Source organism: Anabrus simplex, chromosome 1 (assembly GCF_040414725.1).
Source record: "Anabrus simplex isolate iqAnaSimp1 chromosome 1, ASM4041472v1, whole genome shotgun sequence".
NCBI classification, from domain to species: Eukaryota; Metazoa; Arthropoda; class Insecta; order Orthoptera; family Tettigoniidae; genus Anabrus; species Anabrus simplex.
The window spans coordinates 941,388,279-941,403,057 of record NC_090265.1 but is presented as its reverse complement, the minus strand read 5'-3'; the positions used below and the strand labels follow the sequence as shown (position 1 = coordinate 941,403,057).

The 14,779-nt window shown below is 37.2% G+C and overlaps 1 protein-coding gene across 3 annotated transcripts in view; it reads left to right on the top strand.

The window, feature by feature from the left end:
- The window catches only part of mahj (LisH and WD40 domain-containing protein mahjong), a 460,349-nt gene that overhangs the window by 321,422 nt on the left and 124,148 nt on the right, over positions 1 to 14,779 (top strand). The gene's annotated exons all lie outside the window — the stretch shown is intronic.

Here is a 14,779-nt window from a genome sequence, read left to right as displayed (position 1 = left end):
AGTTACAATAGTATTGCTCTGAACCATCGTATTGATTCTCAGAGAGATGTATTTATAAAATATGGGATAATGCTTTATTGAGGTACAATCAAGTAGCAAATATTTAAGAGTAATTTAAATGTTATATTTAAGCAGTCTATCTATTCAATACATACATAATTTATTAAATCTAGTACATGTTTTTCCCCTAAGGGACATCATCAGCTAGAATAAATCACACAATATATCAGATACAAAAATTACATTAATAGATTGGTAAAACAAAATTGAAGTACACTATTATACACAAGGACATTTAAAATAAAATATTTGCAAACTTTGTTAAAGTTTCAAGTCATATAGTCAATAACGAAAGATTCAAGACAATAATCTTATAGTTACAAAGACATATAAGGGTATTGTTAGTCATTATGGACAAAACTCAATATATTGAAAAACCAGAACAATTCTTCTCAGAAAGCAGTTAAGAAAGATCCCACTAATGGACTCCAAAGAAAGTTGAAACAAATTTTGAAACACAACATATTTCTAATGAATGAACAGGAAACTAAAAAGCTATTCAATATGAACCCAAAACTTCCTATTGCTAGAGCATACATAAACCAGGGGTACCCATTACACCTATCATAAATTACAAGACTAGTCCAACTTATAAAATGTCATAATATGTTCAAAAATTTCTTAGAACATATTTTAAATTTGACAGCAATAAATCTATAAAGAACTCTGTCGAATTCTGTAATGCTACTAAAAATTCCAGTCACACAATACACTCATTTTATATTAAAAATATGTATCCTAGTACTCCAATAAAAGAAACCATTAACATTATTGAAGAGAATTTGAGGCAATTTAGCCACTTGAGCCATCAAGAAATAAATGAATTTTTCATCATCCTAGAATTTGTCTTAAATAAAAAATATTTCATGTTTAACAACAAAGACTACAGACAAAAAGGTCTTCCGATGGGTGCCCCATCATCGGGCATCGTAGCTGAAATTTACATCTACCACATGAAAAAACTAAAATTATTGATATACTTGAAGGATTATACCACTGGTCTAAATTTGTAGGTGACACCTTTATAATATTAGATGAAAGAATAAGGGTCACACCTTTTTGAATCACCTTAACTCTCTTTATTCTGAAGTAGATAACAGTTTGAATTATTTAGACTTGAAAGTTACTAGAAATAATAAAAACCTATCATTTAATATTATTAGGAAACTAACGCAGGTTATTAACATGATCGAAAATGATTCCATACACTTGGAAGCTCATAAAAAAGCCAGTTTCTTTAGTATGATCTACAGAGCATATTGTAATGGTTACCATGTCTGCCATGTTGGAATTTGAGAGAGTCTGACGACGTCACAATTTGGTCCACCCGTTTACTCTTAGACTCTGTGATTGAAAAACAGAGAGGGAAAAAAAAATAAGAAAAAGGAACAGTAGAAAGTGTCGTAGCGTCGATGGTAAACAAGAATTGCGTCAAGAGAGAGATCTAGAAAAGTGTGTAGTCTGGTATCCTGACTGTGTACCAAGGTGTAAGTGATAATTAGCAGTAGTTAATAAATTTTAGTATACAAGCTACCAGTATAGTGTTAACACGTTGACTGCCAGGACACATAGCAAGAAATGTCCCGGTGGCCAAAGCATTTTTTCTTCTGCATGTAGTAAATAAGCAATAAAGCAAAATTTGAAGTGATATTTCACTTAAGTGTTCAATGTACGTACGAAATACAATAAAAATTCCCAGCACCCCAAGGTACCGCCGTGGCCCCACAGAAAAGTTCACTGCATGGCACAATCGCAAGGCATTCATTGCTTTACAGTAGGCTGTGTGTGAAATACTTCCGAGATATTTCTAAGTTATTTTACAAGTGAACAGAGACGTTAGTTATAAAAATTCAACCGTTTTCTTCTCGAACTTGGGAGATAAGGACGCTAGCCCTTCAGTATGAGAATTCTGGTAAGAAGTGTCCATGTCAAACTGATCTATAACGTTTTGCAACACAAACATTCTTCAAATTAAATTTGAAATATATTTATTTCCTATTTACTCCCTGCCAAATGCTTAATGGTAATGTAAAATGCTGCTATGTTGTCAATTTAGAAAATGCAAATACACTCATGTTTACGCTATATTTATTGCGATAAGCGTAGAAATCAGCTCAGGTATGGGTGCAACAATTTGGAAGGAATCAGCGTGGCCCATTGATTAAGTAACCATAAGCTTGGGGTGAAAATGGGAAATCACAGAAAACCATAACCAGGTTTCCTGACAGTAGGAATCAAACCCACAATCTCCAAAATCTTGAGCTTGCGAGTTAGCTAACCTGGCACACCTAAGCGCATGGCTAAACTGATTGGACAAATACTCACATATTGCCAATAAAAGGAGGTTGGATTAATAAAACATAAAGACTATATTTTGGAAACCAAGTACGACAGGATTTGCTCCGAGGCCATAGCGCTACGCTAGCATAGTGAATTCAACAGCTCATCAGTCCGCTGGCCCGGCAGGGAAAGTCATATAGCAACACCTGTCAACTGTACTTTGTACCGCCGTGGCCTCATGAGACACTCACTCAGCGGTACAATGTACCGCTCTGGCAGCCAACGTGTTAAACCCACCAACTCGTCACAATATAATATTCCCCTTTCAGCTCCGGATCTAAAAATAAAATAAATAAAAATGTACCATATTCTGAATAGCATATAATAATGACTAAAATAAAGAATTTGTAGACAGGATTATAAATAAAATATAAACCTGTCACTACTTTAGTGAAAGAATAGAAAGAAGAGAATAAGAAATTTGCTGTATTCACATATAATAACAGTAAATTATATAGGATTATGAATTTATTCAAGAGATGTAATTTAAGAATCGCTTTTAGGACCAACAACGCAAAATCTAAATTATTTTCTAACACCCATATTTTTAATAATAAATTTCAGAATTCAGGTGTATACAAATTGAAATGTGCGAGTTGTTTAATTACATGTGTCGGTCAGAGCTGAAGAAACTTTGTTATATCAGGAACATGCCCGGACTAAGAAATACAACAGATACTCGGCCATGAGTGATCACATGACATACTTCGACCACATGTCTACAAACATAGGCAGTGACCTTAACATCCTGAAAACTTTAAATAAAGGCCATATTGAACATATACAAGGAAATTTACTTATATCTGGACCAGAGGAACAATCCGATGGGTAGAGTTTGTGATTTTTAGCATTTGCGATAAATGCGAAATATGCCGAAACTTTGTCAGTGTATGTGCCTTCATCTTATATGACCCATACGGGTGGTTTTTAGCGATTTCGAATTCGCGATAAAATGCGAAATTGGTTCAAAATGCTAAATTATACAATAGATGCGAAACTCTCCGTTTTATACGAAATAAACATATATTTTTAAAAAGTATGCATTTTTCTTAAAAATAAGATATAAATGTTGTTATTTATTTCAGGAGAAATAATTATTACGGCGCCCACTGCGATCGTAAAGCGGTAACATGCTTTGACGGACACTTCCGTCTTGGTGCACGGAACATCTATAAGTTCATTATCGCAGTTAGCTGGTCGGAGAGATTTATTCTCTTTGTTTCACAGCCTAACCGATTGATGTCAGATGATACCATTGAACTATAGGTAATTCTGGAATGCTGACAGTACAGTGGAACCTCGATTATCCGTTCCCGGAAAATACGTTCTCCCGTAATATGCGTTCAAATTACGTGGTCCCGCGAGCATCGTAATTAAATCACGTTGTAAAAGTCCCGCATTATCCGTTCCTCGAAGAAACGATTTCCCGGATCAACCGTCCAGAAATTCCAGTCCCATCAACGCTAAATCCTCGATCAATCGTTTTTTAATAAACTGTATCTCACAAAAGGACGGCTATGGCATATTTATGGATCTTGGCGTTAACGCCCCGTCACTGCGATAATTAAAACAAGTACTGTACCGGTACTGGAAAAGCGATCGGCGGTGAACTTGCATAAGGGACCATCTTAGCATCGCATTCGGGTGGTATTGTTTAGAGAATCTCGGAAAATCATAAAGCAGAGAGTGGCGACAACAATTGCAAGGAGACACGGCGCATTTCGACAGCTCTGCTTGAAGACGGAACGAGTTTCGTCAAATGTTCGCATTTATAAAACGTCCACATTATGTCCAGGGTTAGATGTTTATATTTTTACATTTTTCGATCGTACTGCCGAAGAGGTTTTTGGCACTTTGCTCACGGCACTGCAGAGTAACTGGGCTTTCAGGCAGGAATCGAAACTGCTTCTTAACACAAATTCAGTATTTTTGATATTATCGTACGTGATTATGTTAGCGAGACAAAAACACATGTTGCACCTAAATGTAATTTTTTTTAAAAAAGAAAGCCATGGGAGGTCTTCGAATTGCCTATTACCGGTACTGTTTAGGTCCTAATGTAAGACTGGGAATTTTACGTTTTCGTGTTAAAATACCAAAAACCGCAGTCGTTTTATTTGCGCACGTTACATTTTAAATGGTTGGTATAATTTCAAACTCGTACTGACCTGTGCAGCGAGCGCGCTTTCCAGATGACCTCAAGGTCACGAATAATCGTAATTCCTGAAGTTTTGATATTTCTTTTATCTTTCCAATTTGATTGGATTTGTGGACACGCAGAATTGAATATAATGCATTCGAGAACTTTTAAGAATCGATACTTACATTCGAAACCATATTTTCGAGTTCAACATAACCTTTAAAAGTCGACGTATGCCTAATTTGCGCGGTACGAGATTTCCAGAAACTGACTACAAACAGTATACCGGAGACCAAATTACAATGAAAGATTAAGAAATGAACGGATTTTGCATTCATTTTGGGTGCTTTCGTATCTAATGTGCTTTATTTTATTAGATGAGAGAATTAAAAACTACTTGTGGTCGATTGTCGTTTGGCTTGGCGTTATTAGATTTTTCGAAGAGTTTGGCTAGCCTAACCAAAGTCGCTGAACTGAAAGAAGTTTTCACGGGAAACTGACGAAGATTCCCCTGTAAAACTAAATATAAAGTATCGAGATTTTGAACTCGCGTACCGGTAATTAATGCGGTTTCGTGGTCTAACATGCCCGCCTCTCATCCAGAGGCCCGGGTTCGATTGCGACCAGGTCAGACAATTTTATGTGGATATAAGTCTGGTTCCAGTTCCACTCAGCCTATGTGATTACCTTTAATTGTGAAGCTATCTAATGGTGAGATGGCGACCCCGATCTACAGAGCCAGGAATATCGGCCGAGAGGATTCGTCGCACTGACCATGCACACCTCGTAATCTGGAGTCCTTCACGCTGAGCAGCGGTCGCTTGGCAGGCAAAGTCCCACTGGGGCTGTAGTTTGGTTTGGTTTAGGAGTTTTGTAAGATTATAATTATACATATTTCATTTTTGTGATGTTTAGCCAAATTGTTGATGGTTTTCATTCATTCCCGGATTTGCCGTTTTCCCGTATTGTACGTTTTATTTTCATGGTCCCTCGAAAAACGGAGAATCGAGGTTTCACTGTAGTGGTAGCTTTCGCAGAAAACTGCTTCCTGTTCCTTGGCTAGTCACGCCCCCTCGTGTACTGCAAAGTTGACAAGATACAGAGCCTGGAACTTAGGTGATGTGTTGTGTTTGAAGGACTCTTTTGGTAATATTTGACCGTACGTCAAATTTGAGATACAATCAAGATGCCTATTTCTTGTGTAGCATACGGTTACACTAACAGACAGCAGAAGGAAACAGATGTGAACTCACAAAAGCTTCGTTTCCACAAGTAAGCAGTCTAAGCACTATCTCACTGCAAAGCAATAAATATGGTATTTTAAAACGATAGTTACTATTTTCTTCCGGTTTGGCTCTTTTCATTAAGTATTCTATGTTTATGGGGATATTTTACATGATATTCTGGCATATTAAATGTCGTACGTTACGTTTTATAGGTTATAGTCAGAATGATATTGTTACTAGTATAGAATTTATGACTTCAGTTGCAGATTTCCGTGGAAACGTCCGGAGGTATTAAAAAGTGGGTTATAGCTGTGAGAATGATACATTGGACCCGAACAAAATGGGAGATGTTGGATACATTTTCAACTTCTTTGAAATCATTTCAGAAAAGATTAAAGTAACAACTGATAGGGGGCCCTAAACACAGGACAATGGTGATTGATTATTTTGTAAAGTGTACGTACATATTTAGTTTATTAAGTGTATATTCCAATGCGAAGTTCTGTATTGGGTATGAATATATGCATGCATACGTATGCTGCCTTTGTCCTGATAATAAATATGGTTAAAAATTGATTTCAAAGTATTTTCAATTGACCATCATTCGCAGATATGTCCCGTCTAAAATCAATACCGGTAGGCTATAATTTTGTACACATATGTTTCGTTTGTATGGTGTCTATTTTATTGCCTTTCTAGTGTGGGTATTAGTCTCGAAAGTCAAGAATAACGGCTGAGAGCATTCGTCCCGCTGACCCCACGACGCCTCCTAATCTGCAGGCCTTTCGTCGCCATAAGACCTATCTGTGTCGGCGCGACGTAAAGCCCCTAGCAAAAAAAATCTGCAGTCCTTAGGACTGAGCATTGGTTGCTTGGTACTCTCTGGCCCTTCGAGGCTGTTGCGCCAGGGGTTTGGTACATTTTTGTGTAGGAATACGCATTTACTGTCTTGTGATCTCTTAAAGAAAAAATGTTTGAGAATAATCAGGCCTAGAATATAGTTTCATTTTATTCAATATTCCAGGCCATTTTCAGTTTCAAATTGCTATTAATCCTCTGAAATATATATTTCACCGCAAATCAAGTGAAATTTGCAAGAGACATTCCGCCTAAATGTTTAAAATTCGTTAAGATAGAGGGGAATTGGGTAATATGGAATAGTCGGCCAATATGGAATACCACAATATCTTGCCTGTAAGGTACTCCTCTCAGGTGGAAACTCGTCGAATTACGGTAAATGTTCTCATGATGCTTTGTATTCAGTTTCGACATGCTCGTGAGTGAGGTTAGTGCGTGGAGCAAGAATATTTGTTTTTCATATTTGAAAAGCTTTTGCAGGTAATTCTTTTAAAGCTTTTATTAATTGCCAAAACTGAGTTTAGTCCCGGGAAATCCAATGTTACATATTGTACAAGAGTTGCTTATATTGCTACACCAGTGTAACTTCCTTGTTGTGCAAAGTTTATGGTATGACGAATCCTTTAATTCAAACATATGGAATACTGTCTTAGTTTCAAATTAAAATGACGTTTAAAGTTAATTGCATTAATCCTGGTATATTATAACATTTAATTACCTATAGATCTCAGTTTCTGCATCTGTGACTTTTGTCACTGAATGAACAAGTGACTGTAAAAAGAAAATTCTGAATAAGTGTATACAGATTATTATTTAAGTTAATTACCAATTTCATTCTTTCGATTTTTTAAAATTTCTGTACGTCCACCTGTAAGAACGTTCCTTAAATATAACTGAAATAATTTATTGAAGCTCTATTTTAATTTACATATTATTTACCCTACTATTCCATATTAGCCGACTATTCCGTATTACCCACCAAGTGCAACTTTTTGAAAGAAATAATTTTGACGTGAAGACATTAACAATTTTCATTTTAAAAATATAGAGAATCTTGGCTAATTATTTGAATTTTCAAACCATATTTATTTATATTTCATAACTGATTTCGGTAAGAAGTTATACTGCCAAAAGTAAATGGTATTCCATATTATACGACTCTCCTCTATCTGTGTCTCGTCGCATGTACGTATACGTCAGGCATGCCTCTATGCCGTACAAGGAGTCGCCCAGGAAGCCGCACTTCGCTCCCATACAGTCAGCGTTCCAGTATTACCTATAGTTCAGTGGATGATACCTGAAGCTATTTTCTCTGTGTAAAAAGTAACTCTGAGCTGAAATACGGAAAATAAAAAGCACCTCATTTTGCCGCTCGTTGTAAACAATCATGGCGGCATCCATGCACGGCATGGATGAGTTTATTCGTAACTGGCTTGAAAATAGTGATGTTGAAAGTGGAAAAGATTCTCTGGAGAGTGAAAATTCTTCATCTTCAAATGACAGTGATGAAAGTGATTCCGAGATGATAGTGCCAATTGAAACTACGTGACAAAACCAGAATGCAACAAGAGCGAGTCAGAAGTCTACTTTATTTTTTTGCTTTACACTTCGCACCGACACAGATAGGTCTTACGGCGACGATGGAACAATACCAATATAATGGTCCGTTATTGGACATTATAAATTTTCCAGCTAACTCATTCTTGGTTGCCTGCGTTTCGCCCTCGTGTGCTAAGTTAGGCTCGTCAGTTGGGACTTAGCACACCACCCAAGACGCAAGGCTAGTGCATACCGTGGAGGCCACTGCATAGGCTACTTGAAGCCACCAGCAGTGCCAATGCACTATGAGAGCTAGGAATGGGAAGGAAGCGGCCGTGGCCTTAATTACGGTACAGTCGTAGCACTTGCCTAGTGTGAAAATGGGAAACCACGGAAAATCATCTTCAGGGCTGCCGACAGTGGGGTTCGAACCCACTATCTCCTGGATGAGCTCATAGCTGCGCGCTCCTAACCGCACGGCCAACTCACCCGTTGAGAAGTCTAGTAAAATGATACTTGGAATTATGATCTTGTTGACAATAATGTAACATCTAAACCAGTTTTTGAAATTCACTCTATAGTGAGGAGGGGGTTGGGTAATAATCCGAAAGAAATGGGCTTAGGGAATGAATATCTAAAACCACAGTTCTGGGATCACGTTACTAAGGAAACCAATACCTATGCCTCTACATTTCTTGCTAATTTATCTGCTTCCCTTGAAACCAGTAATACTTACGAACAAAAACATTGGTTTCCTGTTACTATAGACGAGCTAAAAGCTCACTTTGCTTTGTGTATTCTTATGTAACCTATGTGATTAATCAAATTTATGATAAAGTGACGAAAAAATAAATAGTATGTAAGGGAATATTTCCTTTCACAAGTAATGGCAGGCCAAAGGGTTAAATCATTCAATGTGTGGAATTCCTTTCACTGGCTAAAGAGCACTGCAAAGACCAGTCAATCAAACAGCAAATACACTTTCAAGCACCACGTTCATTCTCTTTGTGTGTTGACCCTTGATCTTAGTCGGTTATTCTTGACATTGGTGTTGAGTAGTAGTTCCGTTTAAATGTACGGTAGCGATTTATTTTATTGTCTGTTAGTCATGGGTCGAAGAGAAGTGACGATCAACAGCATGCCGAAAGTCACAAATCGGGACATATTTATGTAAGGATACAGATGGCCTATATTGATGTGCCGACTCTGCAACCAAAACCTTGAAGAAGAAAAAATGTTTTGCAGGCTTTCCTTTGCCTTGGCAGCACTTCTGTGCATTTGGGCCTCTACGAACAGTGTCGATGTAGAGTTTTTTTTTTAGCAAGTACAACATAATTGTAACTGATAGGCGGTCTCAAATGAAGGAGGACACCTTTTAAATAATTGGCATGTTGTACTTAAATCATCATTGAAATTCCTCTTCCTTGTAGGTGTGTTGTACTGTGATAAATAAATACGTTCAGAATAGTATTTTTCACTTTGAAATTGTGTTTGTAAATTTGAAAATAAGCATATTCCTGTGTGTTCGTTAATACTTCTTGCAGTCTTATGTTGATGTTTGTCTTATTTTCCATAGTGAATTCAAAACTGCATGACGAGCAATGTGTGATTAAACAGCATGATTTTACTCCCAACTGTTGTGCGTGCAATTTAGCAAATTTTGCCTATTTTTAACCAATTTGCTACAAAATGCTAAATTTGAGAAGTTTAGATGCTACAAAACGCTAAATTTGAAAATCAAAACGCTAAATCACTGATTTTTAAATGCTATAAACCACGAACTCTACCGATGGGTAATATAAATGATCTTTCTGAGAAGATTAACATCTTTTTTTGAGGAAATGATTAAAGTGAAAGTAAAAAAAGAAACTTCAAACTTTCATGCGTCACACACTTGGTGACACTCGGGTCATTCATCTGCCCAGAACACGCCCTCCCACTTCCCCTCCACACTCCCCGCTCAACGTAGCTACTGCTAGTTTGAATTCAGATAGACACGTACCTTAGCAAAGGTGAGTCCTCTTCCGCACATCGGGACCAATAACAAGGAAGTAACACAAATTAGATCTTTTTTTTCATCGTCTGTCTCTCTTCACTTATACTTAGTTTTCTTTTAATTTCAGACTGATCATTATTTCAATTCTACAGCTAACTTTATTGCTTTGGCCCCGTTTTGACTTGTAATCCAGAAGAGTTCATTCATAAATGCAATTTAAAGGAAGTTCTATCAAAGATTTTATGGATCCTTTATCAAGAAATATTTTAAATCAAAGGTTTTTACTGACATCAATGTTCATCTTACAATTTTTCAGATACAAATGTTAGTTTCCACAAACTTTGTTATCAGGAATTTTAATGAAGAGTTCACATCAATTTTATTGACTATATGACTTGAAACTTTATCAAAGTTTGCAAATACAGTGGAACTTCGATTATCCAGTCCGAGAACCTACGTTTTCCTGGATCATGTGTTCAAATTACGTGGTCCCGAGAGCATTGTAATTAAATCACGTTGTAAAAATCCCACATTATCCGTTCCTCGAAGAAACGGTTTACCAGATCAACCGTCCAGAAATTTCAGTCCCATCAACGCTAAATCCTCGATCAAGCGTTTTTCAATAAACTGTATCTCACAAAAGTACGACTATGGCATATTTATAGATCTTGGTGTTAACGCCCCGTCATTGCGACAATTAGAGCAAGTATTGTACTGGAAAAGCAATCGGCAGTGAGCTTTTATAAGCACCATCTTAGCATCAAATTTGGATGATATTGTTTAGAGAATCTTGGAAATTATAAAGCAGAGAGTGGCCGCAATAATTGTAAGGAGATACAGAGTATTTCAACAGCTGGGCTCTACCGGTACTTGAAGACGGAACGAGTTTCGTCAAATGTTTGCACTTTTACTTTTTTCGATTGTATTGCCAAACAGGTTTTCGGCACTTTCCTCAGGTCACTGTGCAGTAACTGGGCTTTCAAGCAGGAATCAGAGCTCCTTCTTAACACAAATCTAGTATTTTAATATTATCGTATACTGGTACGATTATGTTATTGAGACTAGAACAGATGTTGCACCTTACATACAAAAAGCCATGGGAGGTCTTGGGATTGCCTGTTACTGCTTTGATCCTTATATAAGACTGAGAATTTTAAGGTTTCGTGTTAAAAGTAAAAAACCGCAGTCGTTTTATTTGCGCACGTTACATGTAAATGGTTTGTGTAATTTCCAACTCGTACTGGCATGTGTAGCTAGCGTGGTTTCCAGCCGAGCCTAAGGTCATGAATAACCGTAATTTCTGAAGTTTTGACGATTCTTTTTCTCTTTCCAATTTGATTGGATTAGTGACAGGTAGGGATGTCAATACGATTTATTATTTACCTTTCACCTTAACATCTAGTACATGTTTCGAGAATATTTATGCATTCTCTTCCTCAGCTAGTGGATAAAATAGGGGGCCCACCATTAAAAATTAAAAACTAGGACCATTACAATGTAACATTTAAAATATTTGGATGGTAAAAAAACATGGAATTAAAATCCCATCTTGTCATGTACAAATAAAAACACAATATAGTAATGTCTGATTAAATATTGAGTACAGTGTCTTATGGTGATATGGGTTCACAATATCCTTGATCTTGCAATGCTATCTTGCGAAGTTCAAATAAAGTTGAGTTAAGAATAAATGAAATTGCATTGGAACTTGAAGTCTTGCCGATATCTCCCGTTAATAGGTGTTAAAATAATGTCTACATGAATTAAAATATTGAACACAGCGTAGTACATTGATGTGAGTTTACAGTGCCCTTGGAGTTGTAATACAAAGTTCAGTTAGATTTGTATAAGAATAAATGAAGTTGCATTAAAACTAGAAGTCCTGCCATTATCTTCGGTTAATGGGTGTATTATGCAGCCAGGTTGAAATAAAGTTAAAATGGTCTGTAAAAAGGAAATAGAAATTAACAAAAAGGCTCGAGACATGAACAAAATGAGAATACAACGGGCCAAAAATATTAAACCTTACCAGTGTGTTGATGTAAATATTACGTGTGGCGTGCATATGTTGAAGAGATGTGAAAGCAACTGGTGTTGTACGTCAACTGGTTGTGAAATTACATTGAGGATGCACGCTGAATGGAAAGAGGGGTGGAAGGTACCGCCCCTGATACTATAGTCATACTTCCCCCCCTTACGCGCATGATCTCATTCTCTTTTGCCCTCTTTCTAGGGTATTGGGTCACCAATTTAAACAACTGGTTGTCTTCTGCCATGTATTCATTTAGGCTGTTTTCACTATCAAATTTTTGCAACTTGTATATTTCTAATTTCTCGAAGGTAAACACATGAATGCCCTCCATGCAGCTCTACAATACGACGATCCATCAGGAAATTATTCTTGCTGTCTATAAAACTGTTACTTTTACTCAGCGTCAGATATTGTATAACCGGCTGCCACTGCACGCACATCTCGCTTGCCGCCTAACAATGTATAGGCCTAATCGCGGACGTTGAAAGTCAACAAACAAGTTTATTGCACCACGGTATGGCCATTCCGCCCTTGCGATTTTCGTGCACATACCTCACAATTTCATCTTCGACTTCTTTAAAGCGTCCTTGTTGCGGACCACTGAATGCATTTTTTGTACAGTACGCATTTTTTTAGCTCTTTGTCTTCACGCTAATGCCAAATATTGGCTTTAGTTAGGCCTATGCCGTATTTTCTTGCGGCTGCACTTCACATTTCCGAGTGTTTAATAACCATTAACTTAAAATTGGTATCATAATATCGACGAGAACCCGTTGAAAATTTGCCGGTAGTACCTTTTCCACATACCGGTATCTTTACAATACGACTGTCCATCACGAAAATATTCCTGCTATCTATAAAACTTAATTTTACTAAGCGTCAAGTACGATAGACGCGTTATAACTCTGCTACTGAGTAGCTGGCCTGTCTAAGACTTTGAAGGCTCGCATGTTTTGATGCCATTCTGCAGATTTGAGAAATGTTTTTGTAGAGGCTCATAGAACGTCATTCTCTCTTCACTATATCCGGAGATCCAGTGATGTTACACACAGGCACTGTACAGCCGGTTGTCGCGGCTAGCGATGTATAATAAAGAGGTGGTCATTTATTGTCAACGAGTTTTGTGTGTGCATGCGCGTGCGGGGGTGAAAAGGAGCAGCATAGTTGCCAGTGGTATCCATTAACTTACAGTACTGTTAGGCCGCAAATGCAAGACAACCCTTGAGTTTTCGCATGAGATTCTGAGAGAAAGAAACGTCGTCTTGGATTCGGAGAAATACGGTATCACTCCAGAGGTTTCTGTGGCAAACACTTCAGTTTTATTCTTCAAACGGTGTCACCTAACCTGACCGTGTATGTATCATGAAAATATATTTGAAACACATGTAGAGAAATGATAACCTCCTCGCCAAAAATTTACATGTAAATAGCCTTTTCGAAATTTAACTAGACGCGAGAAGATAAGAACTATCCTCTGAAATCAGTGATGTACCTACTCTATCTTGAGGTGTATCACATTCTTATTTAATTTCCGTATGTAACATTAAAATTAAGAGATCATTTACCTCAGTCTTTATTTTTAACGAGTTATCAACTGCTATCGGCCACGTTATTTATGCATTTATTACGAAAACGTGTTATCCTCTTTCATTTTAAATATTTTTTTTTAGAATAGCAGTCGACGGGAATAACTAATCGACTCCAACATCGCCTTCTAATGTCGACGAGAGAGCTCACAAATGTACATAGTGAGAAAACTATACCGTACCGAAGATGATCGATCACATTTTGTAGCAAACGCTTCAGTTTTCTTATTCAAACAGTGTCACCTATCCTAACTTATCCGTATTATACGTATGATGAAAACACACTTCAAGCGCCAGTAGAGAAATTATAACCTTCTCGCTATAAATGTTCATAATAGCTTTTCCGTAATTTATCCAGACGCGAGAAAATATAAACTAACCTCTAAAATCAATTATGCACTCTACTATATCTCGAGGTGTATCCCATTCTTACTAAATTGCAGTATCTGGCCTTAAAATTAAGTGGTCATTTAGTCAGCCTTTACTTTTAACGGGTTAGCAACCGATATCGAACACGTTATTTACGCATTTATTACGAAATTGTCCTCTTTCATTTCGAATTTTCTTTACAGAACAGCAGTCGACGGGTATTACTAATCAACTCCAACATCGCCTTCGAATGTCGACGAGAAAACTCGCTAGTGGACATAGGGTGGAAACAATACCGAAAGTAATCGATCGCATGCAATATAAGCGCTGGGGTGCATAAATATAGGGAACGGAAAAATTGCGCGCGCTTAATCGCTCGTAATAACGGATGCGTCAGTGATAGGTCTTTCGCTGTAACCGAAGGATGATACACAGTTTTATATAGGAATTTTAAAGGGACAGAAATATATTGTCGCTATAACGGAGTTTTCGTTATATGCCGTACTCTCTATTGCGGACTTCTACTGTATTTCTAATGTACGAAGATGTGTTTGTATACAATACACCATTGGTATGACAGGACCTTCGATATTTAATTTGTACCCATTCAATTTATAATTATTTTGCTGCCAT